The sequence below is a fragment of the Cervus canadensis genome, chromosome X (genome assembly GCF_019320065.1).
Source record: "Cervus canadensis isolate Bull #8, Minnesota chromosome X, ASM1932006v1, whole genome shotgun sequence".
NCBI classification, from domain to species: Eukaryota; Metazoa; Chordata; class Mammalia; order Artiodactyla; family Cervidae; genus Cervus; species Cervus canadensis.
The window spans coordinates 60319586-60334516 of NC_057419.1; the positions used below are offsets into that span (position 1 = coordinate 60319586).

Here is a 14931-nt window from a genome sequence, read left to right on the forward strand (position 1 = left end):
TCAGAGTACATCATGAGAAAACGCTGGGTCTGGAGAGAACTAAGCTGGCATCAAAAGTTGCTCAGGATGATATATTCAATAACCTCAGATCTGCAGATGACACCACCCTTATGGCAGAAAAGTGAAGTAGGACTAATAAAGCCTCTTGATGAAAGTGGAATAAGAGGATGAGTTGAAAAGTTGGCTTAAAGCTCAAGCATCAGAAAACAGATCATGGCATCTGGTCTACTTACTACTTCATGGCAGAACTAGTGGGGAACAGTGGAAGAGTGGCTGACTTTATTTTTTTGGGATTCCAGAAATCACTGCGATGGTGACATGCAGCCATGAATGAATACAGATACTTAACCTTGGAAGGAAAGTTATCAACCAAACCTAGACAGCATATTAAAAAAGCAGAGACTATTTGTCCAACAAGGTCGTCTATAAGCTATTTTTCCAGTGGTCATGTATGGATGTGAGAGTTGACTGTGAAGAAAGCTGAGTGCCGAAGAATTGATGCTTTTGAACTGTGGTGTTGGAGAAGACTCTTGAGAGTCCCTTGGACTGCAAGGAGATCCAACCAGTCCATCCTAAAGAGATCAGTCCTGGGTGTTCATTGGAAGGACTGATGCTAAAGTTGAAGCTCCAGTACTTTGGCCACCTCATGAGAAGAGTTGACTCATTGGCAAAGACCCTGATGCTGGGAGGGATTGGCGGCAGGAGGAGAAGGGGACAACAGAGGATGAGATGGCTGGATGGCATCACTGACTCAATGGACATGAGTTTGAGTGAACTCTGGGAGTTTGTGATGTACAGGGAGGCCTGGCGTGCTGTGATTCATGGGGTTGCAAAGAGTTGGACACGACTGAGTGACTGAACTGACTGACTGACTCTGCATATAAGTTAAATAAGCAGCATGACAATATACAGCCTTTAGTTCCTCCTCTCCCGATTTGAAACCAGTCTGTTGTTCATGTCCAGTTCTAACTGTTGCTTCTTGACCTGCGTATAGATTTCTCAAGAGGCAGGTAAGGTGATCTGATAGTCCCATTGTTCATTTGATGTCATATTTAAGAAACCATCACAAATCCAAAGTTATGAGAACATTTTGCTATATTTTCTTATAAAAATTTTATAGTTTTAGCCCTTTTCTGATATATATATCAGAATAATTATATATATATATATATAATATATATAATTAGCCCTTTGTCTAGAATTTTGATCCACTTTGAGAGTTTTCAGAATTTTTTTGTATATGATGTAATGTCAGCGTCCAACATCATTCTTTTACATGTGGACACCCATTTCTTCTAGTTGTATTAGAGTTTTATTATTTTAGCTCTTCTACTTAGTTGATCTACTTTAATTTTTATATGGCATAAGGCGAGATCCAACATCATTCTCTAATCTGGATATCCATTTGCCCCAAAACCATTTGTTGAAAAGACTCTTTTTCTCCATTGATTTATCTCCACACCATTGTCAAAAATTAATTTACCATCAATGTTTGGGTTTATTTCTGGGATCTCTATTCTATTGATCTATATGTCCACCCTATGTTGTTCAGTCACTCAGTCATGTTCATCTATTTGCAACCCCACAGACTGCGGCATGCCAGGCTTCCCTGTTCTTCACCATCTCCCTACCTTGCTGAAACTCATGTCCATTGAGTCAGTGATGCCATCCAACCATCTCATCCTCTGTCATCCCCTTCTCCTCCTGACTTCAATTTTTTCTCTTGAATTTTTTATGACTGACAGACGTTGGCAATTTGACTTCCGGCTCCTCTGCCTTTTCTAAACCCAGCTTGAACATCTGGAAGTTTTCAGTTTACATACTGTTGAAGCCTGGCTTGGAAAATTTTGAGCATTACTTTGCTAGCATGTGAAATGAGTGCAACTGTGCAGTAGTTTGAATTGTCATTGCCCTTCTTTGAGATTGAAATGAAAGCTGACCTTTTCCAGTTCTGTGGCCACTGCTGAGTTTTCCAATTTTCCTGACATATTGAGTGTAGCACTTTAACAGCATCAGTTTTCAGTATTTGATATAGCTTAACCTGAATTCCATCACCTCCACTAGCTTTGTTCTTAGTGATGCTTCCTAAGGCCCACTGACTTCTCACTCCAAGATGTCTGGCTCTAGGTGAGTGATCACACCATCGTGGTTATCTGGGTCATTAAGATCTCTTTTTGTATAGTTCTTCTTTGTATTGTTGCCACTTCTTCTTCATATCTTCTGCTTCTGTTAGACCCATATCATTTCTGTCCTTTATTGTGCCCATCTTTGCATTAACTGTTCCCTTTTCTTGAAGAGACCTCTAGTGTTTCCCATTCTGTTATTTTCCTCTATTTCTTTGCATTGTTAACTTAGGAAGTCTTTTTTTTAAATCTCTCCTTGCTATTCTTTGGAACTCTGCATTTAGTTGGGTATATCTTTCCTTTTCTCCTTTGCCTTAAGCTTCTCTTATTATCTCATGTATTTGTAAGGCCTCCTCAGACAACCATTTTACCTTTTGGCATTTCTTTTTCTTGGGGATGGTTTCAATCACTGCCTCCTGTACAATGTTACAAACCTCCATCCATAGTTTTTCAGGCACTCTATCAGATCTAATCCCTTGAATCTATTTGTCACTTCCACTGTGCAATCATAAGGGATGTGATTTGGGTCACTATTTTTTTTTTTATTGTTTCTTTATAGTTAAGTTTGAAAATGGGAAACACGAGTCCTCCCATTTTGTTTCTCTCCTTCAAGAATGTTTTGACTACCTGGGATCTCTTGCAATTTCATGTAAGTGTATGATCAACTTTTTAATTTCTGAAAAACACATTTTTAGGATTTTGATGTCACTGTTCAGTAGCTCAGTCATTTCCAAATCTTTGCAACTCCATGGATAGCAGCATGCCAGGCTTCACTGTCCCTCACTATCTCCTTGAGTTTGCACAAACTCATGTCCATTGAGTTGACAATTTTGATAGGGAGAACATTGACTCTGCAGATTACTTTGGGGAAGAATTGCCATCTTAAAATATTGCTTGCCAATTTATTTGCATAGGCTTTCCTTAAATTATTTCAGCAATGTATTATAGTTTCAAGTCTTGCACCTCATTTATTAAATGTATCCTTAAGTATTTTATTCTTTTTTATGCTATTGTAAGTAGAGTTATTTCCTTAGTTTTCACTTCAGATTGTTCATTGTCAGTGTATCGAAATACAACTGATTTTTGCATGTTTATCTTATACCCTGAAACTTTTGCTGAATCCATGTATTAACATTGATAGACTTTTGTGTGTATATTCTTTAGGATTTCAGATATATAGTACAATGTAATCTGTGAATAGAGATAGTTTTTACTTCTTCATTCAAAAATTTAATATCTCATTTCTTTATCTTGCCTAAGTAAAGTGGCTAGAAGTTCCTGTACAATGTCAAATTTTGTTGTTCAGTCACTAAGTTGTATCCAACTCTTCGGGACCTCATGGACTGCAGAATGCCAGGCTTCCCTAACCCTCACCATCTCCTGGAATTTGCCTAAGTTCATTCATGGCCACTCAATCGGTGATGCCATCCAAACATCTCATCTTCTGTTATCTTCTTCTTCTGCCTTCAATGTCAAATAGCAGTGGCAAAAGCAGGATTCCTTTAATAGCTCCTGGTTTTAGAGGGAAAAGCTTTTAGTTTTTCGGAATTGAATGTGATGTTAACTCTGTGCTTTTCATTAAAATGTCTGTTATCAAGGGAGAGGTTTTACTTTTTTTTGGTTCTGCTAGGTTTCTTTCTTTCTTTCTTTCTTTCTTTCTTTCTTTTTTTCATTTATTTTTATTAGTTGGAGGCTAATTACTTTACAATGTTGTAGAGGTTTTTGCCATACATTGACATGATTCTGCTAGGTTTCTGAGTGTTTTTATTAGGAAGACATGTTGGACTTTGCCAAATGCCTCTTTTTGTGTCAATTGAGACGATTGTGTGTTTTTTCCCTTCCTTTTATTAATGTCAAATATTACTTTGATTTTCATATTTTGAATGACCTTAACAATCCTGGGATAAATCTCACTTGTCATGGTTTATGATCCTTTAATATTCTGTTGGATTTCATTTGTTAGCATTTTGTTAAGAACTGTTGCATCCACAGTCATCCCTTGATATCCAGAGGGGATTAACCTCAGATACCAAAAGTAATCCGCAGGCACCAGAATTAATCAGCAGGTTCCAAAATTAATCTGCAGGTACCAAAGTCCACGAAGGCTTAAATCTCATAATTGGCCCTCTGAATCCATGGTCCTGCATTCATGTACTCAACCACTTGCAAATAAAGTAGTATTATAATGTTTATTGAAAAATATCTGCATATAAATGGACCCATAGTGCAGTTCAAGCCCATATTGTTCAAGGGTTCATAAGGGATGTTGGTCAGTGTGTGCGAGCATGCTCAGTCGCTCAATCATGCCTGACTCTTTGCAACCTCATGAACTGTAGCCTATCAGGTTCCTCTGTCCATGGGAATTCTCCAGGCAAGAATACTGGTGTGGGTTGCCACGTCTTCATCTAGGGGATCTTCCTGACCCAGGAATCTAACCCACATCTCTTATGTCTCCTGCACTGGCAGAGGGGTTCTTTACAACTAGCAACACCTGGGAAGCCAGTATTGGTCAGTATGTTATTTGTGTTGTTTCTACCTGATTTTGGTGTTTAGTTCAGTTCAGTCGCTCAGTCATGTCAGACTCTTTGCGACCCCATGAATCGCAGCATGCCAGGCCTCCCTATCCATCACCAACTCCCAGAGTTTACTCAAACTGTGTCCATCGAGTTGGTGATGCCATCCAGCCATCTCATCCTCTGTCGTCCCCTTCTCCTCCTGCCCCCAATCCCTCCCAGCATCAGGGTCTTTTCCAATGAGTCAACTCTTTGCATGAGGTGGCCAAAGTATTGGAGTTTCAGCTTCAGCATCAGTCCTTCCAATGAACACCCAGGTCTGATCTTTAGGATGGACTGGTTGGATCTCCTTGCAGTCCAAGGGACTCTCAAGAGTCTTCTCCAACACCACAGGTTTTTTTTTTTGTGTGTGTGTGTATGTGTATGTGTTAGGGTAATACTAATAGAATGGGTTAAAAAGAATGATGACTCTGAAAAGATCAGCACAGTTGTAGAGCAGTTAGCTTAGAATGACTTAAGAAATAGAGGGAGAAAGCATAATTAACTAAAACTAGAAAAGCTGGGATATAACTATGGATCTTACACTTAATTAGCTAAAGATTTGTCAATTTTGTGGATCTTTTGTAATGAATAACTGTATTTCAGTGATTTTTGTCTGTTTTCTGTGTCTCTATTTTCTTTTCCATTTATTCTTTTTCTTATATTTATTATTTTCTTTTTTTCTGCTAGATTTGCATTTAGTTTACTCTTCCTTTTCTAGTTACTTCAGGCAAAAAGTTAGGTTGTTGTTTTGAGACTTTTCTTCTTTTTAAAACTTGAGATAAAATACATGTAACATATAAAATTTACCATCTTAACCATTTTAAATGTACTGTTTAGAAGTTTAAGTAAATTTACATGACTGCACAACCAATATCCAGAAAAATTTCACCTTTCAGAACTTAATTTCTATATTCATTAAATATCAACACTCCATTTCCCCCTTCCCTTAGCTCCTGACAACCACAATTCTAATTTCTACTTTTAAGAGTTTGATGTTTCTCAGTACCTCATATAAATGAAATATAGTATCTGACTTTTTTGATTATAATGTTTGCAATATACACTCACATTGCATCATATGTTAGAATTTCCTCCCTTTGTAGTTTATACTTTAAATTTAATATTCCACTGTATACATGTAGCACATTTTGTTTATCAATACATCGGCCAATATACTTTGAATTTCTTCTACCTTTTGGCAGTTGTAAATAATGCTTTTATGAACATGGATGCACAACTATCTCTTTGAGACTCTACTTTCAGTGCTTTTATATATATATAACCAGAAATGGCATTGCATGAGTTGTGCTGTCCTGTGCATACATGCTCAGTCATATCCAACTCTTTGAAGCCCCATAGACTATAGCCTGCCAGGCTCCTCTGTCTGTGGAATTTTTCAGGCAAGAATACTGGAGCAGGTTGTCATTCCCTTCTTCAGGTGATATACCCAACCCAGATATTGAACCCCTGTCTCTTGCATTTCCTGCATTGGCAGGCAAGCTCTTTACCAGCTGAGCTACCAAGGAAGCCAGTATGGCATGGGTTAAATGGTGACAGTATTTTAATTTTTGAGGAATTACCACATTGCATTTCATAGCAGTTATACCACTTTACATTACTGCCAACAGTGCCCATGGGTCTCAATTTCTCTACATCCTCAACAACAATTTGTTATTTTTCTGCTTATTCTTTTTTGTTTTTGATAGCAGTCATCCTAATGGGTATGGGATAATATCTCAGTGGGAATTTGATTTGCATTTCACTAATGGTTAGTGATATTGAACTCTATTCAAAATCTTGCTTGCCAGTTATGTATTTACTTTTATTTAGTTTTATTGAAATATAGTTGCTTTATAATGTGTTGGATTCTACTGTACAACAAATTGAATCAGCTATATGCATACATATATCCCCTCTTTTTTGGGTTTCCTTCCCATTTAGGTCACCCAGGGCATAGAGCAGGATTCCCTGAGCTATACAGTAGTTTCTCATTAGTTATCAGTTTTATAAATAGTATGAATATTGTATAGGTGTCAATCCTCATCTCCCAATTCATTCTACTCTCCCTTCCCCACTTTGATATCCTTATATTTGTTCTCTACATGTGTCTTTAATTCTGTTTTGCAAATAAGATGATCTATGTCATTTTTCTAGATTTCATATATATGTGTTAATATATAATAATTGTTTTTCATTTTCTGAATTACTTCACTCTATATGACAGTCTCTAGGTTCATGCACGTCTCCACAAATGAAAAAATTTAATTCTTTTCATGGCAGACTAATTTTCCATTGTATGTATGTACCACGTCTTCTTTATCCATTCCTCTGTTAATAGATTTAGATTTAGATTAGATTTAGATTTAGATTTAGAATAGATTTAGATTGCTTCCATGTCCTCGCTGCCAAGTGTGCTTGCAGCAAATGGTGCTACAAAGAACACTGGGGGAGAATATAACTTGTATTATTGTTTTCTCTGGGTATAAACCCAGTAATAGGATTGCTGAGTCTTATGGGGGTTCTATTTTTAGTTTTTGTAATGGAACTTGCATAGTGTTCTACATAGTGGCTGTATCAATTTGCATCCTCAAATTGACAAGTGCAAGTAGATTCCATTTTGTCCACACCCTCTCCAGCATTTTTTGTTTGTAGATTTTGTGATGATGGCATTCTGCCGTATGTGAGATAATACCTCATTGCAGTCTTGATTAGCATTTCTCTAATACTGAGCAATGCTGAGCATCTTTTCATGTTCCTGTGGGCCATTTATATGTCTTCTTTGGGGAAAAAATTCTCTTTAGGTCTTCTACCCATTATTATTATTATTTTTTAATATTGAGCTTTATGAACTGTTTCTATATTTTGGAGATTAATTCTTTGTTGGTTGCTTCATTTGTAAATATTTTCTCTCATTCTGAGGCTAGTCTTTTTGTTATGTTTATGGTTTCCCTTGCTGTGCAAAAGCTTTTAAGATAATTAGGTCCACTTTGTTAATTTTTGTTTTTATTTTTATTACTCTAGGAGATAAATAAAAAAAGATCCTGCTGTCAAAGAGTACTCTGTCTATATTTTCTTCTAAAAATTTCAAATTCCCCGACCTTACATTCAGGTTTTTAATCTATTTTGGGATTATTTTTGTGTATGGTATTAGAGAGTGTTCTAATTTCATTCTTTTAGATATAGCTCTCTAGTTTCCCCAGCACCATTTATATAAGAGAATTTCTTATCTCCATTGTATATTCTTGCCTCCTTTGTCACAGATTAGGTGACATATGTACATAGGTTTATCTCTGGGCTTTCCATCCTGTCCCATTGATCTTTCTTTCTTTTTTCTTTATTGGGCCAATACCATACTGTCTTGATTACTGTAGCTTTGTAGTATAATCTGAAGTCAGGGAGCCTAATTCCTTCATCTGGTATTCTTTCTCAAGATTGCTTTGGGTATTCTGGTTCTTTGGGTCTCATATAAATTATACATTTTCCTGATACATTTCTGTGAAAAATGCCTTTGGTAATTTTATAGGGATTGCATTGAATCTGTAGATTGCTCTGGGTAGTAGAGTCATTTTCACAATATTGATTCTTTCAATCCAAGAACATATATTTCACCACCTATTTGTGTCAACTTTGGCCTCTTTCATCAGTATCTTACAGTTTTCTAGTAACAGATCTTTAGCATTCCTAAGTAGGTTTATACCTAGTTCTTTTTTGTTGTTCCAGTGGTAAATGTAATTGTTTTCTTAATTCCTCTTTCTGATTTTCATTGCTAGTATATTGGAATGCAAGAGATTTATGTGCATTAATTTTGAATCCTGCAACATTACTAAATTCATTGATTAGCTCTAGTATCTTTCTGGTGTCATCTCCAGGATTTTCTATATAAGGTATTATGTCATCTGCAAACACTAAAAATGTTATTTCTTTCCCAATTTGGATTCTTTTTACTCATTTTACTTCTCTGCTTGCCATGACTAGGACTTCCAAAATTGTGTTGAATACTAGTGGCAAGAGTGGACACTCTTGTTTTGTTCCTGATCTTAGAGGAAATACTTTTTGTTTTACACCATGAGAATAATGTTTGCTGTGAGTTTGTCATATATGGCTTTTATTATGTTCAGGTAGGTTTCCTGTATGAAGACTGCTGGAGAATTTTTACCATAAATGGGTGTTGAGTTTGTCAAAAGCTTCTACTACATCTGTTGAGATGATCGTGTGTTTTTTATTCAATTTGTTAATATGATGTATCACATTGATTAACTTGTGTATATTAAAGAATCCTTGCATCTTTGGGAAAAGTCCCATTTGGTTATGGTGTATGATACAGGCTTCCCTGGTGGTTCAGATGGCAAGGAATCTGCCTGCAGTGCAGGAGACCTGAGTTTAATCTCTCAGTTGGGAAGATCCCCTGGAGGAGGAAATGGCAACCCACTCCAGTATTCTTGCTTAGAGAATTCTATGCACAGAGAAGCCTGACAGAATAGAGTCCATGGGGTCACAAAAAGTCAGACACACACGACTGAGGATCTAACACTTTCACTTTCATATGCTTTTAATGTATTGTTGGATTTGGTGTGCTAGTATTTTACTCAAGATTTTTGTGTCTATATAAATCAGTTATATAGGTCTGTAATATTCTTTTCTTGTGATGTCTTTGTCTGGTTTTGGTATCAGGGTGATGGTGTCCTCATAGAATGAGTTTGGGAATTTTCCTCCCTCTGTAGTTTATTTTGGAAGAGTTTGTGAAGGTTGGGTGTTAGCTTTTCTCTAAGTGTTTGATAAAATTTCCTTGTGAAGTTATCTCGTCCTGGATGTTTTTGGAAGATTTTTAATCACAGTTTCAGTTTCATTACTTCTGATTGTTCTGTGCCTTTTCCCCCCTTTTCTCCCTGGTTCAGTCTTGGAATGTTGTACCACTCTAAGAATTTGTCCATTTCTTCCAGGTTGTCCATTTTCTTCACATATAAGTTCCTGCAGTGTCTCTTATGATCCTTTATATTCCTGTGATGTCACTGTCAACTTCTCCTTTTTCATTTATAATTTTATTGATTAGTGTCCTCTTCCTTTTTTCTTAATCAGTCTGCCTAAAGGTTTATCTGCTTTGTTTATCTTCTCAAAGAACCGGCTTTGAATTTTATTGATTTTTGCAATTGTTTTCTTCATGCCTTACTTGATTTCTTTCTTTTTACTAACTTTGAGGTTTTTTGGTTCTTACTTCTCTAGTGGGTTTAGATACAAGATTGTTTATTTGAGTTTTTTTAATGTATTTATTTTCATTGGAAGATAATTGCTTTACAATGTTGTGTTTGTTTCTCCAACACATCAGCATGTATCAGCCATAGGCATACATATATTCTCTCCTTCTTGAACCTCCTTCCCACCTCCCACCCCATCAACTCCTCTAAATTGTCACAGAGCACCAGGTTGAGCTCCCTGTGTTATACAGCAGCTGCCCATTAGCTATGTATTTTACATATGGTAATGTTTATATTTCAGTGCTACTCTCTCATTTAGTCCCATCCTCTCTTTCTCCTACTGTGTTCATAAGTCTATTCTCTGTGTCTGAGTCTCTATTCATGCCCTGAAAATAGGCTCATCAGTATCATTTTTAGATACACTAATATATGATTTTTTTTCTCTTTCTGACTTTCTTAACTGTGTAACAAGCTCTAGGTGCATCCACCTCACTACAACTGACTCAAATCCATTCCTTTTTATGGCTGAAAAGTATTCCATTGTATATATGTAGAGGTTCTTCATTCATTCATCTGTTGATGGACATCTAGGTTGCTTCCATGTCCTGGCTATTGTAGACAGTGCTGCAATGAACACTGGGTATATGTGTCTTTTTCAATTATGGTTTTCTCAGGGTATATGCCAAGTAGTGGGATTGCTAGGTCATACAGAAGCTTTATTCCCAGGTTTTTTTCAGAAATCTCTAAATTATTCTCTATAATAGTTGCATCAATTTACATTCCCACCAACAATGCAAGACTTTGGCCTTTTCTCCACATCATCCCCATCATTTACTGTTTGTTGATTTTTTTGATGATGACCATTTTGACTGGTGGGAGGTGATACAATACTGTACTTTTGATTTGCATCTCTAATCAGTGATGTTGAGCATTTTTCACGTGTTTATTAGCCATCTCTAGGTCTAATTTGAAGAAATGTCTGTTTAGGTTTTCTGCCAATTTTTAAAACGAGATGAGTGTTTTGATGATATTGAGATGCATGTTTTGTTATCTATTTTGGAGATTAATCCTTTGTCAGTTACTTCATTTCTAATTATTTTCTCCAATTCTGAGGGTTGTCTTTACATCTTGTTTATGGTTTCCTTTGCTGTGCAAAGCTTTTAAGCTTAATTAGATCCCATTTATTTATCTTTGTTTTTATTTTGATTAGTCTAGAAGGTGGGTCATAGAAGATCTTGCTGTGATTTTTTTTTTTCAAAATGTGTTCTGCCTACGCTTTCCTCTAAGAGTTTTATAGTTTCTGGTCTTACATTTAAGTCCTTAGTTTATTTTAGTGGGCCTTAAGAAGAAGCACTATGAACAAAGCTAGTGGTGGTGATGGAATTCCAGCTGAGCTATTTCAAATCCTAAAAGCTGATGCTGTCAAAGTGATTCATTCAATATGTCAGCAAATTTGGGAAGCTCAGCAGTGGCCACAGGACTGGAGCAAGTCAGTTTTCATTCTGATCTCAAAAACAGGCAATGCAAAAGAATCTTCAAACTACTGCACAATTGCACTCATTTCACATGCTAACAAAATAATGCTCAAAATTCTCCAAGCCAGCCTTCAACAGTACGTGAACCATGAACTTCCAGATGTTCAAGCTGGATTTAGAAAGGGCAGAGGAACCAGGGATCAAATTGCCAACATCCGTTGGATCATAGAAAAAGTGAGAGAAGTCCAAAAGAACATCAGTTTCTGCTTCATTGACTACGCTAAAGCCTTTGACTGCATAGATCACAACAAACTGGAAAGTTCTTCAAAAGATGGGAATACCAGACCACCTTACTTGCTTTCCTTGAAACTTATATGCAGATAAATAAGCCACAGTTAGGACCAGACATGGAACAACAGACTGGTTCCAAGTTGGGAAAGGAGGATGTCAAGGCTGTATATTGTCACCCTGCTTATTTAACTTATATGCAGAGTACATCATGCAAAACGCTGGGCTGGAAGAAGCACAAGCTCGAATCAGGATAGCCAGCAGAAATATCAATAACCTCAGATATGCAGATGACCCCACCCTTATGGCAGAAAGTGAAGAAGTACTAAAGAGGATGCTGATGAAAGTGAAAGAAGAGAGTGAAAAAACTGGCTTAAAACTCAACATTCAAAAAGTGAAGATTATGGCATCAGGTCCCATCACTTCATAGCAAATAGATGGGGAAACAATGAAAACTGTGGCAGACTTTATTTTCTTGGGCTCCAAAATAAAAGATGCTTGCTCCTTGGAAGAAAAGCTATGACCAACCTAGACAGCTTATTAAAATCAGAGACATTGCTTTGCTGACAAAGGTCCATCTAGTCAAGTCTATGGTTTTTCCGGTAGTCATGTACGGATGTGAGAGTTAGACCACAAATAATGCTGGAAGCTGAAGAATTGATGTTTTTGAGCTTTGTTGTTGGAGAAGACTCTTGAGAGTCCCTTGGACTGCATAGTGATCAAACCAGTCACTCCTAAAGGAAATCAATCCTGAATATTCATTAGAAGGATTGATGCTGAAGCTCCAATGCTTTGGCCACCTGATGCAAACAGCCAACTTATTAGAAAAGACCTTGATGCTGGGAAAGATTGAGGGTGGAAGAAGGGGATGACAGAGAATAAGATTGTTGGATGACATCACTGACTCAGTGAATATTAGACTGAGCAAGCTCTGGGAGATGGTGAAGAATTGGGAAGCCTGTTGTGCTGCAGTCCATGAGGTCAGAAGGAGCTGGACGCACCTGAGTGACTGAAACAACAGCATGGTGTTAGGAAGTGTTCTAATTTTATTCTTGTTCACATAGGTGTCCAGTTTTCCCAGCACCATTTATGGAAGAGACTATCTTTTCCCCATCACGTATTCTTGCTTAATTTGTTAAAAATAAGGTGCCCATAGTTATGTGGGTTTATCTCTGGACTTTCTATCCTGAGATAGAAGTTGGTCTATATTTCTGTTTTTGTGCCAGCATCATACTGTCTTTTTTACTGTAACTTTGTAGTGTAGTCTGAAGTCAGGAAAGTTTCTTCCTCCAGTTCCATTCTTCTTTCTTTCTTTTTTTCCCCATTCTTCTTTCTTAAGATTGCTTGCCCATTCGAGGTTTTTTTGTGTTTCCAAATAAATTTTGAATTTTTTTTGTTCTAGTTCTCTGAAAAATGCTATTAGTAATTTGATAGAGATTGCATGAAATATGTAGATTGCTTTTGGAAGTGTAGTCATTTTCACAGTTTTGATTCATCAAATCCAAGAACGTGGTATATCTCTCCACCTGTTTATGTTGTCTTTGATTTCTTTAATCAGTGTCTAATAGTTTTCTGTATATAGATCTTTGTATCCTTAGGTAGGCTTATTGCTAAATAACTTTTTTCTTTTTGTTGCCTTGGTGAATGTGATTGATTCCTTAATTTCACTTTCTGATTTTTCACTGTTAGTGTATGGGTATACAAGAGATTTCTAAGTATTGATTCTGTATTCAGTGACTTTACTGAATTCACTTATTAGCTCTAGTAATTTTCTAATAGTATCTTTAGGCTTTTCTATATATAGTATCATGTTATCTGCAAGGACTGAGAGTTTTACTTCTTTTCCAGTCTGGATTCCTTTTACTTCTTTCTTTCTCTGATTGCCATGGCTACGACTTCCAAAACTATGATGAACAATAGTGGTGAGAGTGGGCACCCTTGTCTTGTTCCTGATTTTACAAGAAATGCTTTCAGATTTTCACCATTGAGAATAATGTTTACTGTTGATTTATCATATCTGGCCTTTACTATACTAGATAGGTTCCTTCTATGTCTGTCTTCTGGAGTTTTTCTTTTTTCTTTTTTTCCATAAATGGGTTTTACGAAAACTGAATTTTGTTGAAAGCTTTTTCCGCATCTAGTGAGATTATCATATGATGTTTATCTTTTAAATTGTCAATATGGTGCATCACATTGATTGATTTGCATACATTGAATACTTCTTGCATCCCTTGGATAAATCCAACTTGATCATGGTTTATAATACTTTTAATGTGCTGTTGGATTCTGTTTGCTAGTGTTTGTTGATGAATTTTGCATTGATGTTCATCAGTAATATTGGCCTGTACTTTTTTTTTTTTTTTGGTGATGTCTTTATCTGGATTTGATATCAGAGTGATGGTGGCCTTTTGGAAGTATTCCATCCTCTGCAATTTTTTGGAAGAGTTTAAGAGAGATAGTCATTAGCTCTTCTCTAAATATTTGTTAAAATTCACCTGTAAAGCTATTTGGACCTGGTCTTTTGTTTTGTTTTGTTTTTGTAGATTTTTGATCACAGTTTTTATTTCAGTGCTTGTGATTGGCGTGTTCATAATTTCTATTTCTTCCTGGTTCAGCCTTGAAAGGTTGAACTTTTCTAAGCATGCAGCCATTTCTTCCAGTGTGTCCATTTTATTGGCACATAGTTGCTCACAGTATTCTCTTATGTTTCAAAGAATAGTGTATATATATTCATATATACAAAGAGTAGTCTCTTTGTATTTCTATGTTGTCTCTTTTAAGCTCTCTTTTATCATTTCTAATTTTGAAGATTTGAGTTTTCCCCCTTTTTGTCTTGATGAGTCTAACATTTTGTCAATTTTGTTTATCTTCTCAAAGAATCAGCTTGAGATTTATTGATCTTTACTACTGTTTTCTTCATTTCTTTTTCATTTATTATCTTCATGATTTTATTTTTTGCTAACTTTGGATTTTTTTTTCTTTTTCTTTTTCCGGTTGCTTTAGTTGTAAGGTTGTTATCTAGTTGATGTTTTTCTTATTTCTTGATGTTAGGTAGGTTGCATTGCTGTGAAATTTCATGTTAGAACTACTTTGATGTATCCCATACGTTTTGAGTCATTGCATTTTCATTGTCATTTGTATCTAGGTATATTTGTTTCCCCTTTTATTTCTTCAGTAACTTGTTGGTTACTTAGAAATGTACTGTTTAATTTCTACATGTTTATATTTTTTACAGCTTTTTTTCCCTGTAACTGATATCTAGTCTCATACATAGCATTGTGGTTAGGAAAGATGCTTA

General features: G+C 36.2%; 2 long non-coding RNA genes across 2 annotated transcripts in view; one reads left to right on the top strand and one right to left on the bottom strand.

Annotated features, from left to right (window-relative positions):
* LOC122434807 overlaps positions 1-11342 on the bottom strand; it is an 11670-nt gene extending 328 nt beyond the window's left edge. The window contains exons 1-2 of the long non-coding RNA XR_006267460.1: positions 11232-11342; positions 371-375 (exon numbers count right to left, since the gene is read on the bottom strand). This is a non-coding gene — a long non-coding RNA (uncharacterized LOC122434807). The remainder of the gene's footprint in view (positions 1-370; positions 376-11231) is intronic.
* The window catches only part of LOC122434808, a 299066-nt gene that overhangs the window by 128195 nt on the left and 155940 nt on the right, over positions 1-14931 (top strand). Inside the window, exon 2 of the long non-coding RNA XR_006267461.1 lies at positions 7603-7609. This is a non-coding gene — a long non-coding RNA (uncharacterized LOC122434808). The remainder of the gene's footprint in view (positions 1-7602; positions 7610-14931) is intronic.